This window comes from Wolffia australiana, chromosome 15 (genome assembly GCF_029677425.1).
Source record: "Wolffia australiana isolate 7733 chromosome 15, ASM2967742v1".
Classification (NCBI taxonomy): Eukaryota; Viridiplantae; Streptophyta; class Magnoliopsida; order Alismatales; family Araceae; genus Wolffia; species Wolffia australiana.
The window spans coordinates 12,946,017-12,963,075 of NC_135849.1; the positions used below are offsets into that span (position 1 = coordinate 12,946,017).

Below are 17,059 nucleotides of genomic sequence, written 5' to 3' on the forward strand. Positions count from 1 at the left end.
TAGAGCTTAGGGCACTTTAGGCCTCGCACTTAGAATGATGTGCATGATTAATCTTATTATCAATGCACAATGAACCCCTCTCAGAGTTTCCCATCCCAAAACTCCTTTTGGTGATGATATCTATGTTTATAGATTTAGAACGTATTGATAACCTTCTTGACCTATCTCTATTGATTGGTATTCTCAATATGTAGGTTACTTCTTTAAAATCGCTTCATGGATAAAATATTTGACAATCATTATTTCATTCCTACATGATTCTCAATGAGTAGAAAGTACTCTACATAGATAATGTGATAATTATGACTGTATTTTTGCTCCCACTGCTCGTCATGTATACTCGCATGGCTCATTCTTCATTCTCAATGAAGACATGTGATTTGATCACTCTATCAAAACTCATATTCTAACTTCAAAATGTTTGCTTCAATTCATAATTGGATTCTGGCAGCTTGCACACTCGGATGTATAATTTTAGTTTAGATCAAACACACCTTCATCAATTTATTGATTCCATAATCATAGTGTGCTCATATGGCAAGAATGATTATGGTGGACTGTATCATGGCTGCTAGTGTGAACCCTTACTCCATGAATTTTTCCTTTGAACAATTTCAATTTCCTTTCCACTAAAGAGCACCCATTATCGATCCTTAGTGTCTCCACACTAATGGCTATGAGAACGGACATACTCATCATATGATTGAGGCTAGATAGTGCTATTCTATCCGGATACTATGATGTCCTTCTCGCGTATCCTTAAAATAGGAATGTTTAGAACACATGCTTAAAGACTAGTGATCTCCGTATTACGATCTCATCATAATGCACTAAGTCCTATCATATATTCATGGACTTCATTATAAGCATCACACGTGCACTATAATGAATACGTTCTTCTAATGAACATAGAACGAGATGTGGAATGTGTGATTGGCTTGCCGGCCACATATATTTACATTAGATTGTAGCTTATTCGTATTTGTTCTCGTGTTTCACAAGTTTTAAGAAGTCAATAAATAGAAAAAATCACACCTAGAATAATATAGGTTGTGAAATCACAAAAGTAATATGCTCATTAATAAATCATGCATAACATTTTAAATTATAACAATGGAATGTACGCGGATAACCTCAAATAACACTTAAATTATAATAGTCATTTCACATATTTCACACATTTTTTTCATCAAAGTTATCATATGTGCATGTTATAATGATATTCTCATATTTTCTATTTGTGTGTTTCTAATATAATTCTGTGAAATCATATTCACAATGAAACTGGTTTCATAAGTAAATATTTTTTAAATTTATTTAACTGTTCTCCAGCTGCATTCAATTTTATTTATCTATTTTAGTCATCTATTAAAATACAATTTTTTTATTACATCTGATCATTTCTTGAGGCCAATGATTATTTTAACAATCAAAAAGATTCAATTGCATGAGAAGTATAAGATTAAAAATAAATAATCCATTAAAAAACACTATATGATGCCTATACATTTCACGTAAAATGAAAACTCACAATTTGAATTTTAATAAATACACCTAACTTGTATAATACACCTGTACATGTGATGAAATGTGTTTTGACTAAAAGTATAAAAAAAACATTAAATGTGCTGAATTATATTTCATTTTATTTACTGTCAGTTCCATTTGGTGAAATTTGATTCAAATGAAGGCTTGAAGATATATGTTTCTACACTTAAATGGCACGTTTTGGAAAATTTAACATGTAATAGTATGGGATTTAAAGCATGATTTTTTTTACCATTCATGTATGTTAATTTGGAAACTCCAAGTATATGTGTTTGTATCAGAGTTAAAGTCACATTTAAATGAAGATTTTAATGTCAATCTTCATGTTGATTTGCAATGCAGATTTTGGGGAATCAGAGGATTCTTTGCCAAACTGGCAGTCCATCACCAGGATCAAGGTGTAGAGACAAGTAATCAGTGGTGCACCAGTCTCCAAATTTAAATACTGATATCTAATGATTCAGAATGGATTTGAGGGTTGAATATTGATGTTATATCCTTTATACATCCACAGTCAAAATAGACCCTGATCTTTTTTAATAAAACCTCTCTAATAAATTATTTCCAATTAAGTTTACTGAAATGATTTCCTTATTTAACATCTTTTTTGGTTCCAATCTTGATCTACAAGAATGAATCAATCAAGGGTCAATAAACCTAATTAAGAGTAGTAAAGAAAAAACTATAACTTCGACTGTTAGGCATGTGACGATGAAGTTTTTATGCTTAATCATCATTTTTCATTATGATTTCTTTGTCCCTTTTCATAGTTTTCAATCTTTAAGGATAGCTTATATTTTAGATCTCCACATGCCAGCACTAACTTTACCACTTGTATCTGCATATCTTCCATCCACTTTTTGTCATAACCAGCCATATTTATGCACATTACTTGGTCCACTCTACTACTTTCCAGCACATATCTGCAACCATTTTTTATCAATTAGCGTCGATGGTTTTCAATCCCTTTTCCATTTAATTCGTGCCCTCGACATCAATCGTTTTCTTGCGCTACCAAAGCACCAACTAAGTTAATTTTATTTAATTTGATAGATCCTAAATATATATGTTGTAACAAGTAATAGTTAAAACACTAAGAAGGGGATTGAACTTGTATTTCGACAATATCACCTATTATCTTTTTCTAAGTTGAATTTTATATTCCTTGATTAGCATTCACTTATCTTTTCACTTAAACATATTTTTTATCTTGGTTTGGGAATTAAGCTACTTGGTCCTGTAATCAAGCAAAAGGTAACTAAAACTTTAGATGATCTCTAAGCAGAAAACCAAAAAGTTCATCTTTAGTACACAAGATTATCTGAAGTATGCCTAGAATGGAGACATCCTCAGCTCTTATATTTGAGTCTTCTCCACAAGCATCTCTAACTCATTATGTGCTCCTTACGATGTTAACAGGTCTCTAAAGATCCTATGCCACCAAACTTTATCTATGACTCTCTTAGATAGGCCTTCCCAACCTCTGTGCATCGACTTGAAATGCTACTGTAGTTCCGTGCCACATCTATCCTAGTGTTGTCCTATGATTTTTCAAAAAAATTATATCAAAATATTTTATTTCAAGCAGAAACAAAATTGAGTCAGTATACTTGGATAACTGTCCCCAAAATACTTGAGTTAAAATCTGGATAAACCTATAAAGAAATGCCCAACGTTACTACATTACAAGATTGCAGAAGGATTTTATTTTGCTTCAGTTTAAAAGTTTTACATAGTTATTCAATACTAACAGATGCAAAACATTTTGAGTCAATTTAGTAAAGCAGTAAATCTCTGTAAAAAAATTGTATCAGAAACTGAAGGAAATTATAGATTATAAGAATGATAAGTAATGTCCTCTACTGCCAAACATTTAGTACTGTCAGAAGTTCCAAAGAAACATTTGCTCCTGAAAATAGTTGATAGTTGCAGAGATTAATGTTTTTTTAGTTCAGTAAATAAATGCAAATGTATTAGCTTCTTGAGATTGAATAATACCTAATCAGAATCAATAATTTCTGAGTATTGAGTCATGTGTAAAATCTGAATCAAGGATTGAAAATTTTGATTGAACTTCCAAAAAAATCAAGAGTTATACTTGTGCTGATGGTAATTTTTGTGAAATCAAAATGCAATAATTATTATAGAATCAATTAATGATGGAGTAATCTTTCCAACAAATTTCAGAACTTGAATATGATAAATTTGGAGGGATGACACATCAAATATTCAAGTTCAGAAGAAGTAATCTTGAAATCATCAATGAGGTACAGATCTGTAGCTTCTTGAGAGCTCTTGACTTTTCAAAAAGAATGCAATAAATCACCTTAATTATTCTAGAATCATGCATCAAGGATCAGTAGGACGTTCATGAATATTTTAAGACAGACCAGTACATTACTATAGAAGATTTTCAGAGATATCAGTAGAGCATAAAGGAAGATTTTGAGAGAAATCAGTGGAGCGTTGAAGAATATATTCAGAGAGATTAGGAGAGCATTCAGGAATACTTATAACCAATTATCAGGATGTTCAACAGAATTTCAGAAAGTTTTAGGTTGTTAAAAAATGAATAGCCGAAAAAAGAGAGAGAGTCTGTTCCTTCTAGAATATCAGAGATAGTGTGAGAGCAGTCTTTTAAGAATATCAGACGGAGAGAGCTAGTAGATTGAGAAAGATAGGAGACATAGAAAGAGAGAGAGATAGAGAGAGAGAGAGAGATCTTTCAGAGAGAATGGCTTAGCAATCCACATTTTTAAAGAGAAAGGAAAAAGTCAGAAGGTCCTTCCTTCGAGCAAGAAGAGTGGGATCATGAAATAGAACTAACTGCCCTATTGTCATAGGAAATGACAGGTCGTTGAGAAAAGAACAAGAATCCAACGCAAAGAGCTGGGTTATTCTTTAGGAATCACTATTCGCCTATCGTACTGAGCTAAGGTGGATGGGACTATAGGATTTTCCCTTGGGACAAAAACTTTATGCATACTTCCTCCGGTTGATCAACCCCATACTGTATTCTTGTATCATGATATACACTAGCTAAAAATCCACCTGGTGCTACATCATAAGCACACTGAGAATGTAAGTAATTGTAACCATACACATATAAAATGACCGCAATGGAATCCCAATCTTCGGGTATTATTTGTAAAGTCTCTATTCCTTGATAATCAAAGCCCAAGGATCTATGAACAAGCTCACACTTGACTAGCCAAACAGATAAATGACTCTGCACCTTCTTGATCTCTCCCACATTTGGATTTATAGAAGTCTTTCATATTGACAATAAAATTTATACAGATTTAAGCTTTTTATGATTCTCCTTAACAAAAATAACCTGCTCAATTGACTACTTTTGTGAAGATATTGAACTTTTGGATCTAAATCTTTCTTCAGAAGTTATTTCTGAAGTAGATGATGATTGATAAAGCAATTCTTAATTGTGATTTCCAGTATGAGTACTGCGTTGAACATTAAATTTATGATTGTTAGTAAAACATCAATTTTCTTGTTGATAACCAATGCTATCTTTGTAGATTTCTCGAGATATCTTGTGACAAAGTTTTGTTATGGCATCTATGACTGCCTCTGGTTTAGGCGGGCAACCCAACAAATAGACATCAATTAAAATTAACTTATCGACTCCCTGAACGGTACTATAAGAAATTGGTACTAAACATCCCTCCCGTAATAGTACAGGCCCCCATGGCAATGACATATTTAGGTTCAGGCATTTTTTCATATAATCTGACTAAAGAAGGAGCCATTTTCATTGTTATTGTGCCGGCTGTTAAAATTACGTATAACTGTCAAAAGTGAATGATTTGATTACTTAATATTCCACTATTACTTTAAATTGAAATTAATTCAGAATAAATTTTAAATCTGAAATTTGAAAAAATTTTAATTTAATTTATCTATTTATAGATATATTAAATATTTAAATAAATATTCCGGATTCGGGCCCTGATTAATCAGTTGAAATATCAGTATATTTATGTGTGTGTTTGGTATAGAGGGTTAGCCTTTCTTAGATAGAAAGAATAATTCCAGATACCAACGTAATGCAATCAACTCCATTTGTTAGAACATCTTACATTGAGTCTCTGCACCTATCCTTTTTTCTCAAAACAAGGATTTGGCTCAGGATTGCCCATTTTTAACTCCTGGGATTCTCTGAGTCCTTTAAATAAAATGTTGAATTAAATCGATTCTTTTTTTTTGGATAGATGGATGGATCTATCTCTCTATTCATAAAATGTATAAGCCCCAAATCCTTTATTTGGCCAGGAAACACTGCACTGCTTTGGGCCCAGAAAGCAAAGGTTTTGAGGTTTTGAGGTTACGATGAAGGTGATGCCAATCAAAGTAAATAATGCTGAACCTCCACACTTTTTTTCCGCGCCCTACATGTGCTTTGCGCGCCATTAGCGCTTTGCTCTCCTATGTATTCTTTATTGGACGATTTGGATGGACTTTGCCGTTCTTTTTTTCCGGATAGATGGATGGATCTATCTCTCTATTCATAAAATGTATAAGCCCCAGATCCTTTATTTGGCCAGGAAACACTGCACTGCTTTGGGCCCAGAAAGCAAAGGTTTTGAGGTTTTGAGGCTACGATGAAGGTGATGCCAATCAAAGTAAATAATGCTGAACCTCCACACTTTTTTTCCGCGCCCTACATGTGCTTTGCACGCCGTTAGCGCATTGCTCTCCTCTGTATTCTTTATTGGACGGTTTGGATGGACTTCGCTGTTCCTTTTTTTAGATAGATGGATGGATCTATCTCTCTATTCATAAAATGTATAAGCCCCAAATCCTTTATTTTGCCAGGAAACACTGCACTGCTTTGGGCCCAAAAAGCGAAGGTTTTGAGGTTCTGAGGCTACGATGAAGGTGATGCCAATCAAAGTAAATAATGCTGAACCTCCACACTTTTTTTCCACGCCCTACATGTGCTTTGCGCGCCACTAGCGCTTTGCTCTCCTCTGTATTCTTTATTGGATGGTTTGGATGGACTTCGCCATTCTTTCCCAAAGAAAAAAAGGAAAGGGCTGTATCACATCGAGATGTCGATTTGTTTTCTGCACCAAATGAGATGGGGAATTTTTTTCATGTTGAACCTTGCAGAACTTATTTTTCAGATAACTTCTTTGCTCTGTGCTTGAGTCATCTTCATCTTTATTGACTTCTAATCAGATTCAGATTCATCTTGACTCCACTCTGTCGCGTCTAAATCTTAATCTGAACGCTCCTCGCGCCTCATATATTCATCGCTTTAGGGCCTCAGTTCTGATTAAAATCAGTTATTATTCTCTCCTGCTCCACTCCCACTCATAAACTTCGCTTCTCAGAACCTTTCTCGTTCTGAATCGAGGCCTGGCCCGGCTCATGTCGTTCTAACTATCGATGGACTCAGTATATGATCAAGCGTAGTAACTCGGAGTCCTATTACAGCTGAGGCTAACTTCAATTCACCAAACCCAGGTTCATCTCGTATAGTGATTGTGGAAGTAGACGGTTGATGTATCAGACTTGAATCTATCTTTCGTAGTATCCATTCCTATCCGTGTCGCAACAGATTCGGTAAGCTACGTGTCCGGTGCACAGAAAAAAGCCTTCAGTCCCCCAACCTTACTCATGGCAACCTTCCAGCCGCCCAACAACCTATAACTCTAGTAACTATTCCCACTGGGGCTAGGAAGTAAGCCCCACAGCCCAAAGCGGCGAAGAACAAATAGAATTTGCTACAAAAGCCGGCGAACGAGGGTATTCCTGCATTTGAGAATATTGTAATGGGGAAGGTCATAGCCGAAATAGGATTCGTTTTGGCTAGAACGCCCAAATCCGCTATATATTTGACACGGGTTTACCGTAATGCTGAAACTATGGCGAATGCATCTATCGTCATTGATGCATAAATAAAGATACCAATTAGTAGTGATATTCCCTCTTTGGTTCCACATGATAAAATAGTATGAATATAACCTACATGTCAAATTGAACTATGAGCTAGAGATCTTTTGACTTTCGTTTGGGCCATGGCAGCCAGTGCTCCTAAGATCATAGAAGCAATGCTACTGAAAAAGAAGATTTGCTGCAATGTACCTCCATAGGAACCAACAATAGAAACACGTGATATATTTTCAAAAATAGAGATTTTAGGTGCAATAGAAAGAAATACACGTGATATATTTGCAATATAGTCAAAAGAGGTATGGAGTTCGATGGAGAGGGGGGTTTTCTTCGGGGATCGAGAGATGGAATAGATAGAGCCCAAAAAGTGGTTAATTCACCACTGGGGAATTCACCCAAAAGGGGAACCATTTTTTGGTTCCTAAGGAATGATGAAACGAAAAAGTGCTCTCTAAACCGAACGTGAAAGTTGCTTTCCACCAGACGGCTGTTCCTATAACTCTACTCTCAACTTAGATTATATATCCAAAAAAGGTCCGTCCTCTCTCGGCCATTCCACACGCTGCCTACCAGAGGTTCTGAGGACACGAAGAACTGAAGTGGATTCTATCTTTTTTGTAGTAGATGTCGAACATGCTGCTCAGTAGACGGGCGCAGCAGCTACATGGACACCTTTCCTTTCTGTTGTTGCCAGAGCTTTTCCAGGCCGAGCCGGAATTCTTTAAGAAAGGCGCGGAAGCGGTGAAGATGAAGATGAAGATGAGCGAGTGGGAGCAGAACTGAGGTGCAAATTTAAGAGCAGACGCGACGGAGCGAAGTCAAAGAACGTTACAAAGTCAAAGAAACATTATGAAATAAACGAAGTAAATCATGATGCCAGGTGATGCTAATCAGTTCTGAAACAAACAAAGTAAAGAACTGAATGAAATAAACCCAAAAACTAAATTATTATCAGAACCTTTTCAGCGGGTAAGTAAGGTAGGCATACGAACCACCGCAATGCCTTAGTCAGCGTGCCTTAGTCTATTTGTAACAAAGAAGTAGGCTAGGCTAAATGGAATAAAGGAAAGGGACAAATGCAGTCGTCGCTTGGCGCGAAGGCTGCTGGTTTGGGATAGGGTATGGAACTAAAGGTCCTCGGACTTCCAGGCGGTTTTTCTTTCGGGCAGTAGTTCACTATTGGATCTCGCCAATACAGCCTCCTTTAGTTTTCGTTACCGAGATATCTTTGATTTTTTTCCCAGGGATTTCTTGGGTAATCAGCTCCCTAGCAAATAGTCAAATTTTTTGTATTTATATTCTTTTTATCCTTTCACTTTGCTCCGTCGCTCCCGCTTGTAAACTCGCGCCTTGTCGCTTTTCTTTCTTTCATCGTGGGCAGGAAGCACACCAACTGTGTGCGTTGCGTGATTCCACTGTGTTTTATGTACTTGACTGGGTGGACAGTTGACCGGAAGATAACTTAGATTTGGCCGCCAGCTGGCGGGCGGCGTGCTTATCTTGTGTGACAACACTTCAGAGTGAGTGGCTCTTCTAGTCGGGCAGCTATGTGACTTCCAGAAAAAGCGGCGCTTTTGTGTAACATACTATGGTCTCAACGCCCTTACGAGGTAGTGATGAGTTTCACGCGCTCTAAGTCCAACCCGCTCACAGTTAGGAAGATTAGCCGCAATCTGAACAGTACCACCCATCCTACCCTACCATCTATAGGCGGCCGTCTGTCCTACAGCTGCCCGAAGAGGAACTGCAGCGATCTTGAATAGGAACCCTACAGCGATAGATAGAATCCCAATAAAAATACCACTAGATCGAGCACCAGTGATTTCGTATGCGGCCAAAATTTTGGCTAATTGATCGAAGTGGGTAGCTACATTAGACCCATAGATCATGGAACAAATAGGGTGGGTAGGCCCAAAGACCATACTAAACAAGATGCGAACCCCCCTCGTTACCATAGGTGCGACTCTCACCGCATACGGCTCGCACAAAGACTCCTAAATCTATTCCGTTCTTCAGCTTTTCCTCTCCAATCCTCAATAAAACTTGCATTTCCCAGCTTCAAAACTACATGTACCGCGCACACACTACGGTTTTTTTGAGGGTGGTCGCTTCATTCGCCTATCTTATGCATCTATCGGCTTGGCTTCACCCCAAACCAAGGACGAAACCAAGCCGATATATCGTTTGGACAACCCAATAGTGAGAACAAGAGGTCATTTTTTCAAGAATAGAGGTGAGAAGAAAACGTCATTTTCTTTCGTTTTGATATTTCCAAATATGCCATAAATTATTGAAATATATGGCTATTTAGGCAATGTGGCCTTAATTCATGAAAAACCATTTGAATTATAAATTTCAATCGTTTAAGCCTAAAAAACTACTTGCAATCACCTTTCTCAAAGTGTATCATATTTTTTCAAGCTGTCTTCTTAACTTTCCTGAAAAATGAACTTTGATATCTTATTCATTCTTCGATTATAATAATATATGCTATGAAATGCTCATAATAATTCCTATAATCAACCACATAATATCATTAAAATAAGCAATATAAATTCTAAAAATTATACAATAAATTTATTGACATGCTCATATTTTGAATATTTTTTCTTTGTTGATCCAACCCTTGTTCGATCTTCCCTCATAAGGAAAATTATAAAAATTCTTTAAAATATATATTTAACCCTAGTTCATAGTTTAAAAATGTCCATTGATGCATCTAAGTGTTTACACTTAATAGAGTTGAAATATGACTGCAATTTCAAATCTTGATTTCAAAAATCCTCTATCTCTCTCTTACTTCTGACAAGTCAAGTATTTTATTTAGAAAGATATCAAAATTAAAACTAAGATGTGTCATGCTTTTTCCCGTCTCTTTGTTTTCTCTATTTCTTTAGTTAAAATGTTTTCCCATGAAGTTTTACTGGCTTTACATAAGAGAAATATCTGAGAATCAAAAAAATAATAAATATATGGACGCAGTTTTAGATATTTTGAATCTGTGACCTTCAGTCTTCTTATATTATACCTTATATTGTGTAACTTGTATGTTTTCATATAAAAGACATATTTTACTTGGTCCATGTTGCACTTATTTGGTACATTATGAGTTTTCATCGACCTCAACTATTAATTCCTGACAACTTATAACATAAAGTAAACTAAACTTAAGAATTACCCTTTCTTTTATCAGAGAACTAGATTATCTTAGTGTACTGTATTGTCATATTTTCTTCAAAAAAAATTTATGGATATTATGTGGCCTTGAATTCAATCATTATTAAATGTCTGATTTAAGTTTATTGAAATAAAAGTTAATAGCGACTATTCCTGTGTGTTGTTTATGATAAAGGTCTTGAATAGAGGCAATGGGTGAGATTATAATACAATGATCAATAGTATTTAGACCTATGTTGTTTATATTCGTATTTGAAGGGCACTCCTAATAAAAAATCTTTGTTTTCTTATGGAGTATATTATAAATATTTGTATTGGTATATATGCAGAGGTTGATGCCAAGATGTCAACAAATTAAAAATAAGCAATATATAATAGTATTTAAATTTAAACTTATCAAAAAACTTATAATCATTAAATATCAACCTTAATCTAAAATTTTATATTTACAAATATGTAGTGCCTTTTCTACCTAATGAAAATGATATGAGGGATAATTTTCTCTGTTTTGTGTTAACTTTTATTCGTATTAATTGCTGAAAATTTGTATCTAGAAATAACTCGCAGTTAAAAGATAAAGCAAAAATGGAGAGAGAATTAAGATTGCAATCGAGAAGAGGGTCATTGGCCCTCTCTCAATGTATTTTCAGTGACTAAAATCATTTCAGTATGTTAATAAAAAATAGTAGGCCATATACCTGTGCCATCATATGCCCTATTTTGATCGATTTAGACTGCACATTTCCATTTTTCTTTAAACTTTACAAAATTAGGTATTATCGAACAGACAAGAATTCAACTAAATAATATTTTTGAAATCAATATTTTCATCTTTTAAACATAACTCGCCACATAATAAGCATTCAGATATCAGCAATGTATTTTAATGTATATTTATCAGTTATTTTAACATCTATTGAAAACATTATAAATTTTAATAGTTAGTTAATGTTAACTTTTCATCTAAAATATTACCAGTATCAGGTATCTATAAAATTTCAACATTTTAAGGGGCAATGACGCTTTAAACGAGGAATCTTTAAAGAAATTCGGTATGATGAAATGGAAACCGAATAGAAATGGAAAGCTACAAGATAACAAATGCAAAGAAATTCAAATCCGTGTGAGTTAAAATAGAAACAAATTCAACATCGAAGGGATCACCTATCGCCTCACAATATTTTGGTCTATCTTGAAATACACTTTTCATCATGTTTATTTCTGATGCTTGAAATCAGCAAAAAATCTGGAGAAGGCTATCGCCGGATATTTGGCTTTTACGAGGACCTTATCAAAGGTCAAGTTTACCAAATTTTCTGGTGATAGCTCCAGACCAGTTGGGTGATTTGTGACGATTTTGGAAACCTCTTTACTAATTATTTGAATACTCAATGTATTCCTCTTTCAGTAGTATGATCTTTAATCAAGGTATGCATCCATCAATGCAGTCTACATGCAAAGTCCCGAACTTGATTTCTGTGAAATTAATATATTTCATCATGCATCTTTTTTGGCGCCCTCTTGGTCCATTAGCCTCACATACCGTGTTTTAAGGGCCAGTTTATGATGTTAAATCTATATTTACTAATGGCCTACATGTAGGCCAAGTATTGACCCTACTTAGAGGACCTCCTCCGGTATTTATAAAAGCATTCACAATATTCGTAATATTCATTTTATTTGAGAGGAATGTCGATAATCACAATTCATAAATCTGTAGCGCTAACAAAATTCAGGATGAATTCTTCATTCTCTTTCAGAGTTAATGGGTTTCTAATGAAGTCGTTTTTTCAAAAGTATGCATGACGAAATTCCTCAAATTCATGATCAATTACAAAACCCCACGTATACTCAGGACAATCAAAGGTGGTATAATAATATGCAAAGATATCGGTATAGTCACTCGAGTAGGTCTTTCTTAATGAACGTAGCACTCAGTAGGGTATCCCTGGGGGAACCGCTTGGCGTCGGTGCAGTAGTTGCAGATCATGTGGTTCTTCTGCACCCACACCAACTTCTGTAGGCTGGAGCTATAAAGGCCTTGGTTAATCCATGAGCCCTTGTTCGCAGAGCAGCGAACGGCACCCTTGGAGGAGATGCAAGCGTCAGCGTTGAAGTTTCTGTACGAGGCGACGAAGGGCGCCTTACTCCAGTCAGTCTTCACAAGCCCACCCCTCGTCGCCCAGTCATCGGCGCACCACAAGCTAGAATAGATCCTCATTGGTTGGTTCTTGGGAAAGGGAACGCCCCTCGCTTCGTTGTTCTTGAACTCTCTGATCAGTGTCCCGTCAACATAGAAGCTGTGCGGATAGGAATATGATGATATCATTAAGCCGGTGATTTGAATTTTTTTTTCTAAGTTGAGAGAAGAACACTAACATGATGCCCTGGGGGTTCCATAGGATGGAGTAGGTGTGGAAGTCGGCGGTGGGGTCGAACCAGAGCTTGAACTGCTGCTCGCGGTTGCCCTTGCCCTAAGAGAACACGTTGGTGTGGAGCGTGTAGGGGTCTCTGTGGAATCCTAACCTAGGTTAGGTTAGGAGGAAGGAGATCTGAAACCAGAGGGAGAAGAAGAACAAGAATCAGATCCCTGAGAGGTTACACGAGAAGGGTCTTTGTACCCTAGGAGAGAGAAGATGGGTAAGGCTAATGGGCTAATAGAACAAGGCCCATTAGCCTATCTCACTAACAGCCCCCCGCAAGCGAGGTATGGATGTCGTCCATGCCGAGCTTGGAGACTGCACGTACCAGAAGCGGGTTAGACAGGCCCTTGGTGAGGACGTCGACGGCCTGGTCGGAGGAAGATACAAAGTTGAGGTCGAAGATGCCCTCATCCATCCGCTCCTTGAAGAAGTAGCGGTCATGCTCCATGTGTTTGATCCGACCGGTCTGGCCAGGATTTCTGGCCAAGGCAATGGCTGACTTGTTGTCGCAATATAAGTGAATCGGACCGGAATACTTGACGCGAAGTTCGCGCAAGATCCCGTAGATCCACTGGCCTTCCGAAGCCCCATCGGCAAGGGCCCAGAATTCCGCCTCGGCACTGGAGCGGGACACCTTGTCCTGCTTACTGCTCTTCCAACTGACAAGACCACCAAACACAAAAGCACAGTACCCGGTGGTGGAACGGTAGTCGACGACGGACCCGGCAAAATCAGCATCGGTGTAAACCTTCACAGTGGTGTCCGTGCTCCGTGGGAAGAGGAGGCCCTTCCCGGGGCAGCCTTTCAGGTATGCAAGAACCCGATTGGCGGCCTGGCGATGAATCTCATGCGGAGCATGCATGAACTGGCTGAGTAGGTTGACGGCGAAGCTGATGTCTGGGCGAGTGTGAGTTAAATACAGAAGCTTCCCCACCAGCTGCTGATACTGATAGGGGTTGACCAGCGGAGAACCACCCCCTTCACCCAACTTCACGTTGGGGTCAATGGGCGTCCGGAGTGGAGAGCAATCGGTCATACCAGTCAATGTCAGCAGGTCAACAGTGTACTTTTGCTGGGAGACGAAGATGCCGCGAGATGAGTAGGCGACCTCAAGGCCCAAAAAATAACGAAGGGGGCCGAGTGCCTTCATCTCCAATTCCCGAGCAAGAGCACAGCCGAGGCAGGAGGCTTCAACCGTATCTGATCCAGTAATCAGAATGTCGTCGACGTAGACCACCAGGATAGCTATCCCGGGCGGGCCATGCCGAAACAAGATGGTAGCATCCCCGTTGCTCTGGGTGTAGCCTTCAGCACACATGACGGAGGAGAAGCGACCAAACCACATCCGCGGCGACTGCTTCAGTCCGTACAAGGACTTTCGCAATCGACAAACGGTTCCCGGAGGGCCAAGAGGGTACCCGGGAGGGTGGCTCATGTAGACCTCTTCCTCAAGATCGCCATGGAGAAAGGCGTTCTTGACATCAAATTGCCAAATCAGCCACCCATGATGAGCAGCGAGAGCCAAGAGGAGACGGACTGATTCCATCTTCGCGACGGGAGAGAAGGTCTCAAAGTAGTCGATCCCATAGGACTGCGTAAAGCCTCGAGCAACAAGCCGAGACTTGCGATGTTCAAGGGACCCATCCGCACGGTGCTTCGGGGTATGAACCCACTTGCACCCGACGGCCTTCTTTCCCGGCGGTAGAGGAACCACATCCCAAGTGTGATTCTTGACCAAGGCACACATTTCTTCGTCCATGTCCGCCTTCTAGTGAGGACAGGCAAGAGCATCGGCGAGACGGCGTGGAATAGAGACCGAAGCAATGTGGGTCAAAAATAGACAGTACGGAGGACTCAGGCGGTCATAGGAAAGGTAGTGAGAAAGGGGATACAAAGGGTTGCGAGTGCACTGGCGAACCCCTTTGCGAAGGGCAATCGACCAGTCGATGGATTCATCGTCAGCGCCAGGGGAAGCTGACGGGGAGGGAGGGCCAAGAGAGGGGGTAGCGGAAGCGATGGAAATGGTAGAGGATGTCACAACAGGGGCAGATGACTCCGAAGACGGTGAAAGCAAAGGAGAACAATCGACATGAGGCGAAGGAGAGGACACCGGAGGTGGAGACTCCGTGGACGGAGATGAGTCGGAGGCCACCACAGGAGAGAAGTCGTGCGGAGGTGGAGGAGGAACTCGGGTGACGTCCATGGGCAGGGAAGAGGGTACTGTGGGTGCAACAATAGGGAAGGAGTCCAAAAAAGGAGACGACGAGGCCTCTCCCGGCGGAAGGCTGGAAGAAGAGGAGGAGCCAAAGAAGGGTTGGAATTCGGCAAAGGTGACGTTCGTAGAAATAAGAAATCGCCGAGTAGAAGGGTGATAGCATTTGTACCCTTTTTGGAGAGAGGAGTAGCCGACGAAGATGCACTTGAGGGCCCGAGCGTCAAGCTTCGTCAAGGTAGGAGCCGTGTCGTGGACGTACACAGTGCACCCGAAGACCCGGGGAAGAAGGTTGGTACGCAGCGTCACGACAGGAAATGCAGCGGACATCCGATCAATCGGACTGCTGAACTAAAGAGGCTGAGAGGGCAGACGGTTGATGGGATGAGTCGCCGTCAAGACGGCTTCACCCCAATACGTCCACGGAACTGAGTAATTCAACAGCAAGGTGCGGGCAGTGGACGTCACATAGCCAATACAACGTTCTGCCATGCCATTTTGCTCCGGGGTGGCCATGCACGACGTCTCATGGAGAACGCCCCGCACGGCAAAGTAGGATGTCAACTCATTGTTGATGTAGTCACGAGCATTGTCCGAGCGGAACCGCTGAATAGGACGGCCAAACTGGGTCTGAACCATCGCACAAAACTGTTGAACCGTGCCCGCTACAGCCAATTTAGCTGGAAGCAAGTACGTCCACGTGTAGCGTGTGGCCTTGTCGACGAAGATCAGAAACCAGCCGGGGCCCTTCAAGCTGGACTGCGGAGCCGGCCCCCAGACATCATTGTGGATCCGATACAGCGGTACCGTCATATGGGAAGCCGATGGAGCAAAAGACGAACGTCGATGTTTGGCTAACTGTCATGCCTCACAAACAACAGTCTTAAGGTCCACGCCCACACATAAAGACGAAAACAGATGCTGTAAAGTAGAGAACGGCGGGTGCCCGAGGCGCTGATGAGTAAGTTGGAGACAGTCACGGCAAGACTCAGCAGCGGTGTGTAGACTGCGCTGCACCATAAAGCACGATCGGCTCCCATCCTCGAACAACAGCAACCCCCGGTCCCGCCTAATCGGTGTAGTCCTCCGCACCTTGTTAGACAAGAAGATCCCATCAGGTTGGATGTGGATGGAGCACTGAACTGCATCGACAAGACGCTGTGGTGACATAAGCAAAGCACGGAGGGACGGAACATGGAGGACGTTGTGGATAAGACCGAGGCCTTCCACATGGATAGTCCCAATGCCAGCCACACGGAGACGTCCACCACCGGCAGTGAGGACAGCCTGAGTCCCACTATGCCGCTCGTAGGATACGAAATGGTGATTGAATGGGGTCATGTGTTCCGTGGCCCCCGTATCAAGCACCCAAGTGGTATCCGACACGAGAGGGGCGGTGAGAGCCGTATGTCCACAGTACCACTGATCAGAGAAAGAGTCAGGGAGCGCACCGAACGTCCCGAAGGAGGCCATAGGCTGGGTCTGCAAGGCAGTCAACAGTGCAGATAAACGGGCAAGATCGGCTTGTAACTGCTCCATGGAGACTGCCGAGCTGCCGGGTAGAGGAGCTGCAGCGGCGGGAGAGGCGGCAGCGACATGCGCTTTTGCATCCTTAGCAGCTTGAAGATCAAGCTGCTTTTTTTGGCACCTCTTCGCCGTGTGACGACGCTTGCCATAGTAGGTGTAGACGAGCTTGTCCCGCGGGTCGGAGGCCGGGTCCGGGGCAAGCTCGTCTGCACCTACTGCGGTAGAGTCGGCCGGGGGGACCACCGTAGAGCGATCG

General features: G+C 40.4%; 1 pseudogene; it reads right to left on the minus strand.

Moving 5' to 3' along the window:
* Positions 1-8,285: 8,285 nt before the first annotated feature.
* Positions 8,286-11,348, minus strand: LOC144712673 (uncharacterized; annotated as a pseudogene).
* Between the last annotated feature and the right edge of the window lie 5,711 nt (positions 11,349-17,059).